Here is a 15,434-nt window from a genome sequence, read left to right as displayed (position 1 = left end):
AGAAATTCTACTTCTTTGGTATGAAACTGGCACTTCTCAGGCTTGGCAAATAGCTTATTCTTGCACAAACAGGATAGGACTTCTTGAACGTGAAGAATGTGTTCGTCTAAAGAGGAGGAAAAGATCAGAATGTCGTCCTAATAGACCACCACATAATTGTCCAGAATGTCCCCAAAGACCTCATTCATAAACCGCTGGAAGGTGGCAGGGGCGTTGCACAAACCGAAGGGCATTACTAGGTATTCAAATAAACCCTGTCAGGTGCAAAACGCCATCTTCCACTCATCCCCTTTGCGGACACGTATCAAATTAGATGCTCCCCGAAGATCTAATTTGGTGTAGATGGAGGCGTGTGTTAGTCTATCCAAAAGTGGAGAGATGAGAGGTATGGGGTATCTATCTTTGATAGTGATGGCGTTCAAATGTCTGTAGTCTATACAGGGGCGAAGATCCCCCTCTTTCTTTGGAACGAAGAAGATAGGGCATGCAGCAGGCGAGGAGGAGGGCCGAATGTGGCCTAAACGTAACGCCTCCTGCAAGTATTCTTTCAAGGCTTTATCCTCTACTGGTGGTAAAGAATAGATCCGGCCCTTGGGGATCTGAGCGTCAGGGACCAGATCTATGGGGCAATCGTAGGGTCTGTGTGGAGGTAAACTTTCTGCGGTGCCCTTGTCAAAGACAGACAAAAACTCGTGATAAACTGGAGGTATGTTGGAAAAGACAGCACCAACCATGTGCGAAGTGGAAGAGTGCTGTTCATCAGTTCCGTATAGGGTCAGGTGTGCTACTGCACCCAACGCTGCAGCAGGTGTATCGATTACCTCCTCTCTCTCGATAAGACAAAAATGTTGACAGATTTCGGATTCAAAACATACCTGGCCAGTACCCCAATTGATTAGCGGATTATGTTTTTTTAACCAAGGGATGCCAAGAATGATACCAAATTGAGGGGTGGTTATGAGGTCAAAGGCAAGTGTTTCCCTATGTGTTTCCTGAATGACTACTTCCATTGGAGCAGTCTGTTGTTGGATAGGTCCAGAACCAAGGGAAGTCCCGTCCACGCCTGTACAGCCTCAGGAAACTCCTTGGTAACTAGTGGAAGGTTCAAGGCATAAGCCATTTGTATGTCGATAAAGCAGCCAGTGGCCCCGGAATCAATGATAATCTGAACGGGGTGCATTATGTCAGGAGTCGGCTTTAATATGGCGTGGACTGTGACTGGTCTAATAGGCCCAAATGCCGGAGAAGAACAAGAGGGGGACTGTGGATAAATCGTCCTGGCCCCCATATTCAGGGACGAGCAGTCGGAAAACCCGGATTCTTTTGCTTTGGACGGTGTGGACAAGTCTTGACATAATGTCCATTAAGTCCGCAATAAAAGCAAGCATTGTTGGTTCTCCGCCTTTCTCGTTCCATCATAGTTATAGGGCTAAGTATTCCACCCACTTTCATGGGTTCACTGGCTACATCAGGAGAGACCGACAACTGTGTACCTGAGAATCTGACTTTTGCCTTGCGCTCGGTGCGTCGAGCGTCTAACTGGAGTGTTAAATCAACCAGATCAGAGTATTGAGTTGGAAGCGACGGCACCACTGACAAAGCGTCCTTAATGGAGCCACTTAGACCTCTGCAAAACACTACAGCCTTCTTGCTTTCCGGCCAGGATGTTTCTGCCACTAACTGATTGAATCGTGTTATGTATTCTATGAGGGTGCTTTTTCCCTGAGGGAGGTCTAGTAATTCCAAATCTCTGGATTGAGCTTTGTGCCTAGTGTCAAAAACCTTAGAAATTTCAGTCACTAGCAGATCAAAATCATAAAGAGCTGGATGATTGTTTTCAAGTAACGGGTTGGCCCATGTGGCGGCGACACCAGACAAATAGGACAGCAAAAACGCAGCCTTGGCAGGTGCATCAGGGAACGCTGAAGGTCTACAAAGGAAATGTAATTTACATTGATTCAAAAATGTACGGAATTTCCTGGGGTCTCCCTGGAATCTCTCAGTGGGTGCTAAAGGTAAAGGAGTGGGAGCAATTACTGGTGTAATGATGGAGGAACTGGAAGGAGTGGCTGAAGGACCAGGGGTTGGAGGTGTGGAGTCCCCAAATTCGGAATCAGAAGGTAGGGGATGGTGAGCACTCTGAAGGGAGTCAAGGCAGTGGTGTAACGCCGTGGTGGCCGCGGCCATATCGGCTCTCAAGGTAGTAACTGCTTGCAGTAGAGTGGCCACGGGGTCCCCAGCCGATGCCTCCATAATCTGAACGACCTGTCGGCTTCACAGTCTGTTATGACTTGATGGTCGTGAAGATTATGGGGCCTCTGTCCACAAGTTCCGCTCAGAAAGATACATATAACTTCCTGAGCAATCCTTGAGGCCACAGGTTTTTTGAGTGCCGAAGAACGCCAGGAACCAGGAACACTGGTGACCCCTCGACCGCTGTAAAGCAAGCAATGAGTCAGTACAATGGCAAACAATATACTGAATAGCGAGGTAACCAATATCAAGGGGCTTATCAAGGGTCTGGGGACAGGAAGAACAAAGATGAAAAATGGAGGTGTTCCGTGTGGCTGCAGAGTGTAGCAAGCGGCAGCGGTGAGGCGTAGATTGTTGTAGAAATAGGCACTGCAAAACCTGTATGGAGAGGGTACTCCAAAAGGTAACAGAAGAGGAAAATCCGAAAACAGTCCGTTAAGAGTTCCAAGGTCAAAAGCCAGCCAAGTTCGTCGTAACCAGGGGGTAATCCAAAGGAATCCAAGAATACAGTTCAAAGGTCCTGAAACAGCAGAGAAAAACAATATCCAAGGGCTTGACAGAGGAATCCAAGAAGAACAGTCCGTAGTCCAGGTTCAAGATGCAGAGACAGGAAGACGCCGAACAGTGCCTGATTGGGTCAGCTGTGAAGCACTGAATAAGCATTCCCTCTCCAGTTTTAAAGGGGCCTAGGAGTGCCACATGACCCATCACGTGACCGATGATGTAGCACATTTCTTTGTCACATGACCCAAGTTTCCAAAAATCCGCTGCCGGGTCTTCCTGAGGGCGTGACGAAGCAAAGGAAAAAGTCGGCGTCTCCGTTGACTGTCTCCAAGACGCCAGGGCAGCTGCCAACGTTGCAATGGGTGACCATAGCACATTAAATGCCCTCGTGTGCACCACTGCAGTGCTGCTTGAGGGAGTGAGGACATGAGATCAGAAGAGGAAGACAGAATAGGACCTGAGAAAGAGGGCTTAGTGACTGCACGGGCATTCGTGTGCGTAAGGTGACCAGTGGATGGTGTAACAATGTCCAAGGAAAAACTCCAGAGGAAGCTCAAAAGTGGAAAAATAGAGCCCAAATGCAAATTTGGGGAACAGTGCTTTCCCCAGATGGGTGGGAAAAAGGAGTGGTGATTTGCAGAGCCTGGGAGATCACTGGACTCTACAAAGAAAATGTTGACATCGTGCAGAATGGCTGCAAGCCATTATGGCCGAAACTTGCAAAACTACTGACATGGGTCGAAGACTGAGGAGGACCCTTGCAGATAGTGCCACTAGAAAGCCCAAAATTCTGCTTCAGGAATAATGGCACAAGAAAGATGGGAGAGAATGAGAACTGTGGACGAGTTTTTGACACTCCAGGAATGGTGCATGGAACTGCAGTAATTATGGATCATTATTGGGCATGCGGATCCAAGGCATACATCAGACTGCCAAGAGACTGGAGAGGTATATGCACCATAGTGAATGTCCACATTCCAGCACTGGTGATCCCAAAAAGTGGCCTGAATATTGGCAGTTTCCCGAAAGCAGATGCTCACCTGAGGAAGAAGAGATCTGTGGAACTGATAACTCGGTGAAGTGAGATAATTACTTCTCTGCTGAATCAGAAGAAGCTTTTCATGCAATCCCATATGAACACAGGCTGTTCAGCCTCACCTCATCAGTGTTCAAAACATGTTTTATGCCAAGAATCCAAGTTGGAGTAAATACTAAATGGTTGCAGATAACCAGATGAGAGTTACTGCAGATGATCAACACGACCATAAAAGGATTCAATGTGATCAAGGAAGAGCTAAGAGCGATCTGACTGATGACTCTTCAGAACAGATATGTCCTTGACATGATCACAGCCATGGATAGATGAGTTTGTGCAAAAATCAGAGAATCATGTTGCACATTTATACCATCTCACGGCGAGGAAAATGGAACCTTAACAGAGGCCATAGGTATGCTGACAAACCTGCAGAACCAGATGATCTATGAAACTAATGAAGTTGATGATGACAGCTGGTTTGGATCACTGTTTTCATGGGTTCCACAATGGTTGGCAGATGCATTAAAGTTCCTGGGAGCCCTGCTAGTGATGATATTGCTAGGATTTTGTGTTCTCGCAATGCCAGAAGACTGCGAAAAAAGCTATAGGGATGAAGATCATGATTGATGTCAAGCCAGGATGGAAGCCCAATGACCTGACTGATGAAGAAATAAGAGACTTTGTGAAGACCAGCATTCACGCACCAGAAGGAACAAAGTTTCTCTATGCCAGAAAGCACAGAAATTATGTGGGAAGATGGGTTTATTGCAGCACAAATGGACAATGTCAATTGATTACTTGGAATAAAGACGAAAATGTAAGAACAGCAGGAAGCTTGAAAGGAGTAATAGAAATATGGACTCCAAAGAGACACTTCTTCAAACCATCATGTATAGACCTCGAAGATGAAGAAGGAATGAACGCAGGCAATGGAGTAAAGATAAATACAGAAGAATCAAGTAAGTTGAATCCAAAGATGGAGGTGAAAGTGGTCGGTGAATCGTCCAGAGGGGGGAGAGTAAAGGAGGTCCCAAATAAAGCCTGCACTCCAGTCACCCATTTTGAAGTACCAGGAATGTTCACACCAAAATATGTGACGTATGATGACCAGATAAATATGCAGAGATCCGTAGTAGGGCTCTGCCCAGTGCCTATCAGAAGAGCAACACCTATTGATGTACCGATACCAAGAAAACCATGGACAGTGAGGTATCCATTGAGGAAACCTTACCAGCAAATGAGATGAAAGGAAGATTGCCTAAGTACAGTCCCGGAAGAAACCAAAAAGGTCTTAATGGAAGACGAATGCTGACGTCACAAGGACCTGGACTGATGTACAAGTAGAAGAAAGGACAACCCGGGAATGACACCCAGAGACGAAAACGCCATGAATAAGGATATCGTGAACCTAAAGGGGGAGAACGATGTTGAAGTACAAAGAAGCTTAAGCTGTAAACAGGATGAAGATATTCAACCAGCTAACACTCATACATATGCTTGGAACCGCAAGAAAGCTAAGAAAACGATGCGGCTTGCATTGCTAAGTAGAAGGATATTGCGGCAAGCGCCATTATACATAATATACGTCAAAACTAAGCACAGTATTATAAGTGCAACTCCACTTTGCAAACGAAGCAGAATCAACCCAGGTTACTAAAGGCTGAATGAGCAGAAATTTGTATTCTAACAAAACGAGAAGAGACGGCTGAATCGAAACTCAGCAGATGAAACTCGTGCCAGGAGAAGCCAAGGTTATACCAATAGAAGGAATGAACAGTAGCTACATATAATTGAAACTTAAGAACAGAATATCCTGTCTCTGAAAGGTCAAGATAAGGAGGTGTAGGCAGGTGGCAAGCTGAATAAGAATCAAATGCACAAATTGAGAGAAACTAGACAAATTCACGGTGTGGGAAGCACGTGACCATCCCAGCGAGGAGAAGCACAAGTTCACACCTACGCTTGGCAGCCACCCAGGCAGAGATAGCGGAACTTTCCCAGACAGAAGATGTAGTTTCGAGGCCAACCACAGTAACATAATTGACACATAGTTGTTGAAGTGATGATTGATTGTAACCTTAATTGGAGAAAAGCTGGGTAACTAGGGGGCACCCTGCACCTGGCTGACCATTCTGCGTGCTACTATGCAAAGTGGAAATGTATGCATGGGGTTGGTGCCAACCCAATCACAATGGACCAAATAATCTAGGGTCCTATAGTTAATAGAACCAATGGGATGTCGTACTTTTAGTAACGTCTACAGTAGTCATCTTTGAAGGAACGGCTTAGACGCCCACCTGACAGTGTTTACCCAATCCCCTCACTCCGTTACCATATACAGATATAGTACCTATATTAAAGTTACCTTTTCCTAACCAATAGAATTGCATATCAGCTATTGAGTGTTATACGTCAATTATGACGGGTTTTCGGTATAAATGGTATGACATATATGAAGCTCATTGGCGTTGAAGTGAGAAGGACGATCGCATCACTGCTGATTTCCATGACTCCCCGTTTTTTGTACTTGTCATTAAACAAAATTCCTTTGCCAAACCATTGAGTTGTCCTTATTGATTGATGTTGGAGTAATACATCTGCACCCCCATCCATCTCAAGAGTGCAGTTATCTCATCTTAAGGTACTTTTGGAGCAAACCTCGGCTCTATGGGCCGGCCGGGGATCTCAAGAGTACACTTCCGTGTGTGTGTGTGTTTGTGTGTGTGTGTGTGTGTGTATGTCACCCCCTCCTCATAACCATAAAATGACAGGAACTCTAACCTAATTATCTTTATTTTTTCTGAAATCTTATGCATAAGGTCTTTTCTTTCCATATCTCCAAATTCCACTTCTCTTTACTCCTTCTAATAAAGCAATTCATCATGTATAATAGTGGTCCATAACATATTCAATACTTGTGCCAAACCCTCCTTGTTTCTCCTTGTAATCCTTAACTGCTAAATAAATTTCCAGTAAACAAGCCTTTGTTTACTATAAATTAATATATCTATGTTTTTTACCAAGAGCCATTACTGTTCTTCAGTTGTGTTCCTTTTTAGTTCAGCTCCAGCCTGCTTGCATTCATTTATGAATATGCTTTATCTAAACAAACCCTATAAGGGATCTGAGTAATGCACTCTTTATTCTTGAAAATCATACTAATCAGGTGTGAGCTCTATAAAAAATACTTCTTTATCCTAATGGCACACTCCTTTGTACGTTCAGGCCCTAAAAATAGCAGTGTGATTTCTTGTGTGTTTACATAATTAATCCCTAAAAATGGTGCATGTTATCCCCTAGTTGCTTACTTGAGATCTTTCCCCAATACATTTGTTAATCTGTTATAAAATATATCATGCTCTCCTATCTATAGTGTGTGTAACTTGAGACTTGAGAATACTTCCTCTCATTACTGTGGCTTCCCATTCAAGATACACATATTTGCATCAATGCATGCACTGTTAATAGTGTTACTGAAAAAGGTGTTTTATCTTAAGTATTTTTGCTGTTCTCCATAGATATTTGCTGTGCTTAATCTAGTATCATTTGCTATTATGTTAACCAACATTTTATGTAATTGGCATTCATAATTACATTTTTATTCTCGGTGCATGTCTCTCAAATTGTCTGATCTTGGACACATTTTCTTTGTAATGCTTCTATGCTGTGTAATGGGAGAGGTACTGTCCCCCCTCTTTGAGATTGTCTAATTTGCTGTGGCTTTGGTGCACATGCTTGAGTCTGCATGTGTAATATCCTGATGACTTTGTATTGTAGTGTGGTGCATACCCCATTCTTCCTCTTTCTGTCCTTAATTACTAATATTCTCACTATTCTGGTTACTTATAACACTCTCCTGTGCTTTCATTTGCAATCTCTGTCTTACTTTGGCTCTCCCACGACTGTGCCCCTTCTCATCTCTCTTCCTCATTCTCTCCTTCTTTAATCACTTTCCCATTTCCTTCTGCTGACATACTGCCTTGCCTTGTTACAGATTCTATTAAAATAAATTGTGTTCATCTGCTCTTCCTTTAGGTAATGTACTGAAACTTCTGAGTGAGGCACCTTTCCTTTTTCCCAATTACTTGTCATCAATGTGTCTAGACTTTTTCTTTAAATGGTTTTCTTTCGATTGCCTTTCTCTCATCTATGTAATTGCCCTATGCATGCTTATTATATAATGCTCTTTCAAAATGTCCCATGTATTACTAGTAGAAAATACCTATATTGATTAAAATTAGAATAATAAATCAGGGGTGCTCAAGTGTGTGCTTATATAATGTCATATAATCAAAACCTTTAACATAGAAAGTATCTGGCATCAATCCAAAACAACTAAAAAACCCTTTAAAAATGTGAAGTGACTTGTGTAATTTTATAAAAGTGATCTAATGGGACCAATCTAATTCACATGTGTGTAGTGACTGGGGACAATTTCTAATGTATAACAGTGGGCTAACAATATGGTTAGTCATAGATGGCTCTTTTTTGGCAAAAACAAAAATACTGAGATATATATCTTCACTAAATAAACAACCAAGGTCTTAGCCACCCCATAACCCCATATATTCCCATGAAGTTCTCCCACAGACTATTACTTCAACACAACATACAACCATTTTTCAAAAATATTTTTTTGGTGTAGATGGAGGCGTGTGTTAGTCTATCCAAAAGTGGAGAGATGAGAGGTATGGGGTATCTATCTTTGATAGTGATGGCGTTCAAATGTCTGTAGTCTATACAGGGGCGAAGATCCCCCTCTTTCTTTGGAACGAAGAAGATAGGGCATGTAGCAGGCGAGGAGGAGGGCCGAATGTGGCCTAAACGTAACGCCTCCTGCAAGTATTCTTTCAAGGCTTTATCCTCTACTGGTGATAAGGAATAGATCCGGCCCTTGGGGATCTGAGCGTCAGGGACCAGATCTATGGGGCAATTGTAGGGTCTGTGTGGAGGTAAACTTTCTGCGGTGCCCTTGTCAAAGACAGACAAAAACTCGTGATAAACTGGAGGTATGTTGGAAAAGACAGCACCAACCATGTGCGAAGTGGAAGAGTGATGTTCATCAGTCTCGGATAGAGTCAGGTATGCTACTGCGCCCAACGCTGCAGCAGGTGTATCGATTACCTCCTCTCTCTCGATAAGACAAAAATGTTGACAGATTTCGGATTCAAAACATACCTGGCCAGTACCCCAATTGATTAGCGGATTATGTTTTTTTAACCAATGGATGCCAAGAATGATACCAAATTGAGGGGTGGTTATGAGGTCAAAGGCAAGTGTTTCCCTATGTGTTTCCTGAATGACTACTTCCATTGGAGCAGTCTGTTGTCGGATAGGTCCAGAACCAAGGGAAGTCCCGTCCACAGCCTGTACAGCCTCAGGAAACTCCTTGGTAACTAGTGGAAGGTTCAAGGCATAAGCCATTTGTATGTCGATAAAGCAGCCAGTGGCCCCGGAATCAATGATAATCTGAACGGGGTGCATTATGTCAGGAGTCGGCTTTAATATGGCGTGGACTGTGACTGGCCTAATAGGCCCAAATGCCGGAGGAGAACAAGAGGGGGACTGTGGATAACTCGTCCTGGCCCCCATATTCAGGGATGAGCAGTCGGAAAACCCGGATTCTTTTGCTTTGGACGGCGTGGACAAGTCTTGACATAATGTCCATTAAGTCCGCAATAAAAGCAAGCATTGTTGGTTCTCCGCCTTTCTCGTTCCATCATAGTTATAGGGCTGCGTATTCCACCCACTTTCATGGGTTCACTGGCTACATCAGGAGAATCTGACTTCTGCCTTGCGCTCGGTGCGTCGAGCGTCTAACTGGAGTGTTAGATCAACCAGATCAGAGTATTGAGTTGGAAGCGACGGCACCACTGACAAAGCGTCCTTAATGGAGCCACTTAGACCTCTGCAAAACACTACAGCCTTCTTGCTTTCCGGCCAGGATGTTTCTGCCACTAACTGATTGAATCGTGTTATGTATTCTATGAGGGTGCTTTTTCCCTGAGGGAGGTCTAGTAATTCCAAATCTCTGGATTGAGCTTTGTGCCTAGTGTCAAAAACCTTAGAAATTTCAGTCACTAGCAGATCAAAATCATAAAGGGCTGGATGATTGTTTTCAGTAACGGGTTGGCCCATGTGGCGGCGACACCAGACAAATAGGACAGCAAAAACGCAGCCTTGGCAGGTGCATCAGGGAACGCTGAAGGTCTACAAAGGAAATGTAATTTACATTGATTCAAAAATGTACGGAATTTCCTGGGGTCTCCCTGGAATCTCTCAGGGGGTGCTAAAGGAAAAGAAGTGGGAGCAATTACTAGTGTAATGATGGAGGAACTGGAAGGAGTGGCAGAAGGACCAGGGGTTGGAGGTGTGGAGTCCCCAAATTCGGAATCAGAAGGTAGGGGATGGCAAGCACTCTGAAGGGAGTCAAGGCAGTGGTGTAACGCCGTGGTGGCCGCGGCCATATCGGCTCTCAAGGTAGTAACTGCTTGTAGTAGAGTGGCCACGGGGTCCCCAGCCGATGCCTCCATAATCTGAACGACCTGTCGGCTTCACAGTCTGTTATGACTTGATGGTCGTGAAGATTATGGGGCCTCTGTCCACAAGTTCCGCTCAGAAAGATACATATAACTTCCTGAGCAATCCTTGAGGCCACAGGTTTTTTGAGTGCCGAAGAACGCCAGGAACCAGGAACACTGGTGACCCCTCGACCGCTGTAAAGCAAGCAATGAGTCAGTACAATGGCAAACAATATACTGAATAGCGAGGTAACCAATATCAAGGGACTTATCAAGGGTCTGGGGACAGGAAGAACAAAGATGAAAAATGGAGGTGTTCCGTGTGGCTGCAGAGTGTAGCAAGCGGCAGCGGTGAGGCGTAGATTGTTGTAGAAATAGGCACTGCAAAACCTGTATGGAGAGGGTACTCCAAAAGGTAACAGAAGAGGAAAATACGAAAACAGTCCGTTAAGAGTTCCAAGGTCAAAAGCCAGCCAAGTTCATCGTAACCAGGGGGTAATCCAAAGGAATCCAAGAATACAGTTCAAAGGTCCTGAAACAGCAGAGCAAAACAATATCCAAGGGCTTGACAGAGGAATCCAAGAAGAGCAGTCTGTAGTCCAGGTTCAAGATGCGGAGACAGGAAGACGCCGAACAGTGCCTGATTGGGTCAGCTGTGAAGCACTGAATGAGCATTCCCTCTCCAGTCTTAAAGGGGCCTAGGAGTGTCACATGACCCATCACGTGACCGATGATGTAGCACATTTCTTTGTCACATGACCCAAGTTTCCAAAATACCGCTGCCGGGTCTTCCTGAGGGCATGACGAAGCAAAGGAAAAAGTCGGCGTCTCCGTTGACTGTCTCCAAGACACCAGGGCAGCTGCCAACGTTGCAATGGGTGACCATAGCACATTAAATGCCCTCGTGTGCACCACTGCAGTGCTGCTTGAGGGAGTGAGGACATGAGATCAGAAGAGGAAGACAGAATAGGACCTGAGATGGAGGGCTTAGTGACTGCACGGGCATTCGTGTGCGTAAGGTGACCAGTGGATGGTGTAACAATGTCCAAGGAAAAACTCCAGAGGAAGCTCAAAAGTTGAAAAATAGAGCCCAAATGCAAATTTGGGGAACAGTGCTTTCCCCAGATGGGTGGGAAAAAGGAGTGGTGATTTGCAGAGCCTGGGAGATGTAACGCTCACCTGAATCCCTCGGAGGCGCAGGTCCGGGGTTGGAGATTTCAGTGTCTTCTAGGGTCACGCGCAGGCCTCTGGTAACACCCTGGATAGACCCTCTCCTCACCGTAATTTTGACCTGGAGGGTGAGGTGTCTGCAAGTAGGAGAACAAGGGGTTAATGAATGTCTGGTTGGCCAATCTGACCTTCCCCTTTTCTGGACTCCCCACGTTACTCGTAGGCTGAATGTGCTCACCTTATATAGGTGAAAGCGGAGCTCTCCATCCTGCGTGTGTGCAGGGGTGCTGATGCCAGTTGCTTCACTGGTTAATTGCCCAGCCTCTTGATTGCAGAGGATGAAGTCAGGGAGCAAGGCCGTCGTTAGCTGCACGAACGGTGATTGCTTGAATGTGGAGTTTTATTTATATGACCCCTAAATGTCTCTCGCCATGGCAGGTCCGGTATGTAATTAAGGTAAGCGAGAAGAATGCCGGAGTTCGTGAAGGCACGTAAGTAAAAGAATGTTATGCAAAGTTAAATGCACTTCTTAATGTCTCTTTTCCCTTTTTTCAGGTAGCCGTAGCTGTCGGCGTGGAGATGGACGCCGAGGTACGTGCCGGAGAATGGGCAAGCCGATGACAGCTAGAAGGCACGTGAGTAGTGATGGCGTACAGTGCCCCTAATGATGTCCTTCTTGTTTTAGCAGGTGCGGACAAACAGCGCCTGACGAAGATCGAGGCGTACGTGGCACAGGTAAGCAGAATAATCACGGAGGTTCACTAACCAATGTCCTTTGTTTCCGCAGGATTGCCGGAGTATGAAGAGTGCGGCACGCGGCCTCGGGATGCTCCGATGGACGAGGTAAGTGCTGCGCTGGTTTTGTATTGTCCTAACCTGGTGTCCTTTTTCTCTTTCAGACGCTGCTGAAGACTGAAGACTGATCTGCCGGGAGGTAAGACTGAAGATTTCTTGTTCACAGATGCAGAAGCTGAAGATTCTCTGGAGCTGACACGGTGAGCGTCCTGCTGCTAGTGCAGAATAACGCGAAGCACGTTGCACTGATCGGGTGTGGTTTAAATAGGCCACTGGAGTGCTTAGTTGTCTCCTTCCACAGCCTCGCCCAGACAAGAAAGAAGTTCCAGCTTCCAGCACAGTTTCAGTATCCAGTCCCAGGGAGTGGTGCTGGCCACACCCAGAAGGTAAAGTAGTTCCAGCCAGGAATGGATGAGGATATCATCCTACAGGTAAGTGAGCAGCATGGTCTGCAGCAGGTAGGTCCACCCAAGCACCATTCCTCTCAATATGAGCCCGGCGCTTCCTGTGCCGGGACTGGGTTCCCTTATGAGCCTGGCGCCACTGGCGCCAGGACAAGGTCCAAAAGGCCCCTGTGGGGACCGGCTGGTGCCTGGAATGAAAGTTGTGACCCTGCTTCCAAGGATGTTGGGCTGGGTCTGACTCCTTGGAGGCAGCGGTCATGACAGCACCCCCCTTCAAGGCCCCTCCCAAGCTTGTCTTCTCCGGAGGCTTTGGCTTGTTGGGAAAGGTCCGATGAAACTTCCTGACTAGACGAGGTGCATGGACATATTCTGAAGGCTCCCAAGATCTCTCCTGGGGGCCAAATCCCTTCCAATCAATCAGGTAGTACAGTTTCGATTTGGAAATTTTGGAATCCAAGATGTTTTTCGAATTTCAAATTCGAGTTCTCCATCCACCTGGATTGGCTCTGGAGGATTAGTCAAACGGGTTCCGGGTTGCATAGGTTTAAGGAGAGAAACATGGAAAACGGGATGTATCTTCATCCGAGTAGGTAGCTCCAATTTCACAGCCACCGGATTTATCACAGCCGTGATCGTGTAGGGTCCTAAATATCTTGGGTTGAAGGTGCGTGGTCCTTTTAGGGATAAATGCTTCGTGGACAGCCAGACTTGATCTCCTACTTGGTATTGAGGGGCCTCTTTTCGATGTTGATCCGCTCCTTTCTTATACCTTTCCTTGGCTCGTTGAAGGTGAGCTGTGGCTTCCTTGAATGCTTGAGTTATTGTCCCATGCAGATGGTCTACAGCGGGCGTTCCGAGAGCATGAGGTGGATCCAAATTAGAGGTTCGAGGATGACTTCCATACAGCAGAAAGAAAGGGGTTTTTCCAGTTCCTGAATGGATTGAATTGTTGTAGGCGTATTCAGCAATCCAAAGGACATCCTTCCAAGTGCCCTCCGATTGTTGCAACATACAGCGTAGATATTGTTCCAGAGTTTGGTTAGTCCTCTCAGTCTGCCCGTCATTTTGGGGGTGATGGCTGGTGGAAAGTCGTACATCAATCTGCGCTAAACGACAACAACTTCGCCAAAAATGGGAAATAAATTGGCTCCCTCGATCGGAGATTAACACTGAAGGGAAACCGTGCAACCGGACGATGTTTTCAAGGAATTCTCGGTCCAAAATGGGAGCTGTGGGTAAACCTTTCAGTGGAATAAAATGAGCCATTTTTGAAAAAAGGTCCACGATTACTAGAATTGTGTTGTATCCGGAGCAGGAGGGTAAATCCGTGATAAAATCCATTGAGAGAGTATGCCAAGGGCATGGTGGAATGTCTATTGGATGTAGCAGACCTGCTGGTCTTTCCTTTTGACTCTTGTTTTGTGCGCAGATGCCACAAGAAGCCACAAAATCTTTAATGTCTTTTCTCCAAGTCGGCCACCAAAAATGTCTTTTGATTTTCTCTAGGGTCTTGCCCACCCCAGGATGTCCTTCTATTAGAGAATCATGGTAGCAGGTGATGACCTGCTTCTGTAAGTCAACACATGGCAAATATAGTCGTCCTTGGAAATACAATAGATTCTGATCTATCGTAAAATCTTTCCCTTTCAGTTGCCAATTCAATGAATCTTCAGGAGTTATTAGTTGACTGACTTTTGCTTCGATATCTTCAAGGGATAGCGTGTTGATCACTCCCAGTATCTTTTGTTCGGGGATTATTGGTACCGGCTCTGAATTAGCTGTGCGTTCGTCTACCCCTATTCGGGAAAGGGCATCTGCTTTTCCGTTCTTATTGCCTGGCCGATACATGATCACAAAATCAAATTCCGCGAAGAATAATGCCCAGCGGAGTTGTCTCGAAGATTGGGCCTTGGCTGACTTCAGATACTGGAGGTTGCGATGATCAGTGATTACAGTGACAGTGTGCCGGGCTCCCAGGAGATAATGCCGCCAGGCCTTAAAGGCGGACTTAATTGCCAGAAGTTCTTTGTCCGTAATTGTATAGTTGATTTCGGGGGCCGAAAATTTGCGGGACCAAAATGCCACAGGGTGTAATTGGTGTGTTTCGGGATCTCGTTGTGATAGCACAGCCCCCATTGCGAGGCTGGATGCGTCTGTCTCGACGATATACGGAAGTTCTGGACGAGGATGCTTTAAGACTGGAGCGGAGACAAATTTAGCTTTCAATTCTTGGAAGGCTTGTTCGGCCTCTGGAGTCCACTCGAATTTTTTATTCTTTTTCAGAAGGGCCGTGATGGGTTGAACAACTCGAGAAAATTCTGGAATGAATCTCCGGTAAAAATTAGCGAAGCCCAACATGCTCTGTACTCCTTTCACGGAAGTTGGGGACGGCCATTTGGTGATAGCGTCCACCTTTCTTGAATCCGTGTGAACTCCATTGGGTGACAAGATGAACCCCAAGAATTCGACTTGCTTTACATGAAAAGTACACTTCTCCAATTTAGCAAACAAACGGTGTTGGCGAAGTCTCTGTAGAACCGCTGTGACATGTCTTCGGTGCTCAGCTTCTGAGGATGAGTATACCAGGATATCATCGATATAAACAATTACGCATACATCAATAAGTTCTCGGAAAACGTCATTCATAAAGAACTGAAAGGCGGCCGGTGCGTTACATAGTCCAAAGGGCATTACTTGATACTCAAACAATCCGTATTTAGTGCGAAAGGCCGTCTTCCATTCGTCACCCTC

The sequence above is a fragment of the Ambystoma mexicanum genome, chromosome 4p (genome assembly GCF_040938575.1).
Source record: "Ambystoma mexicanum isolate Mex_15411 chromosome 4p, UKY_AmexF1_1, whole genome shotgun sequence".
NCBI classification, from domain to species: Eukaryota; Metazoa; Chordata; class Amphibia; order Caudata; family Ambystomatidae; genus Ambystoma; species Ambystoma mexicanum.
The sequence above is the reverse complement of the archived record's forward strand: the minus strand, read 5'-3'. Positions refer to the sequence as shown.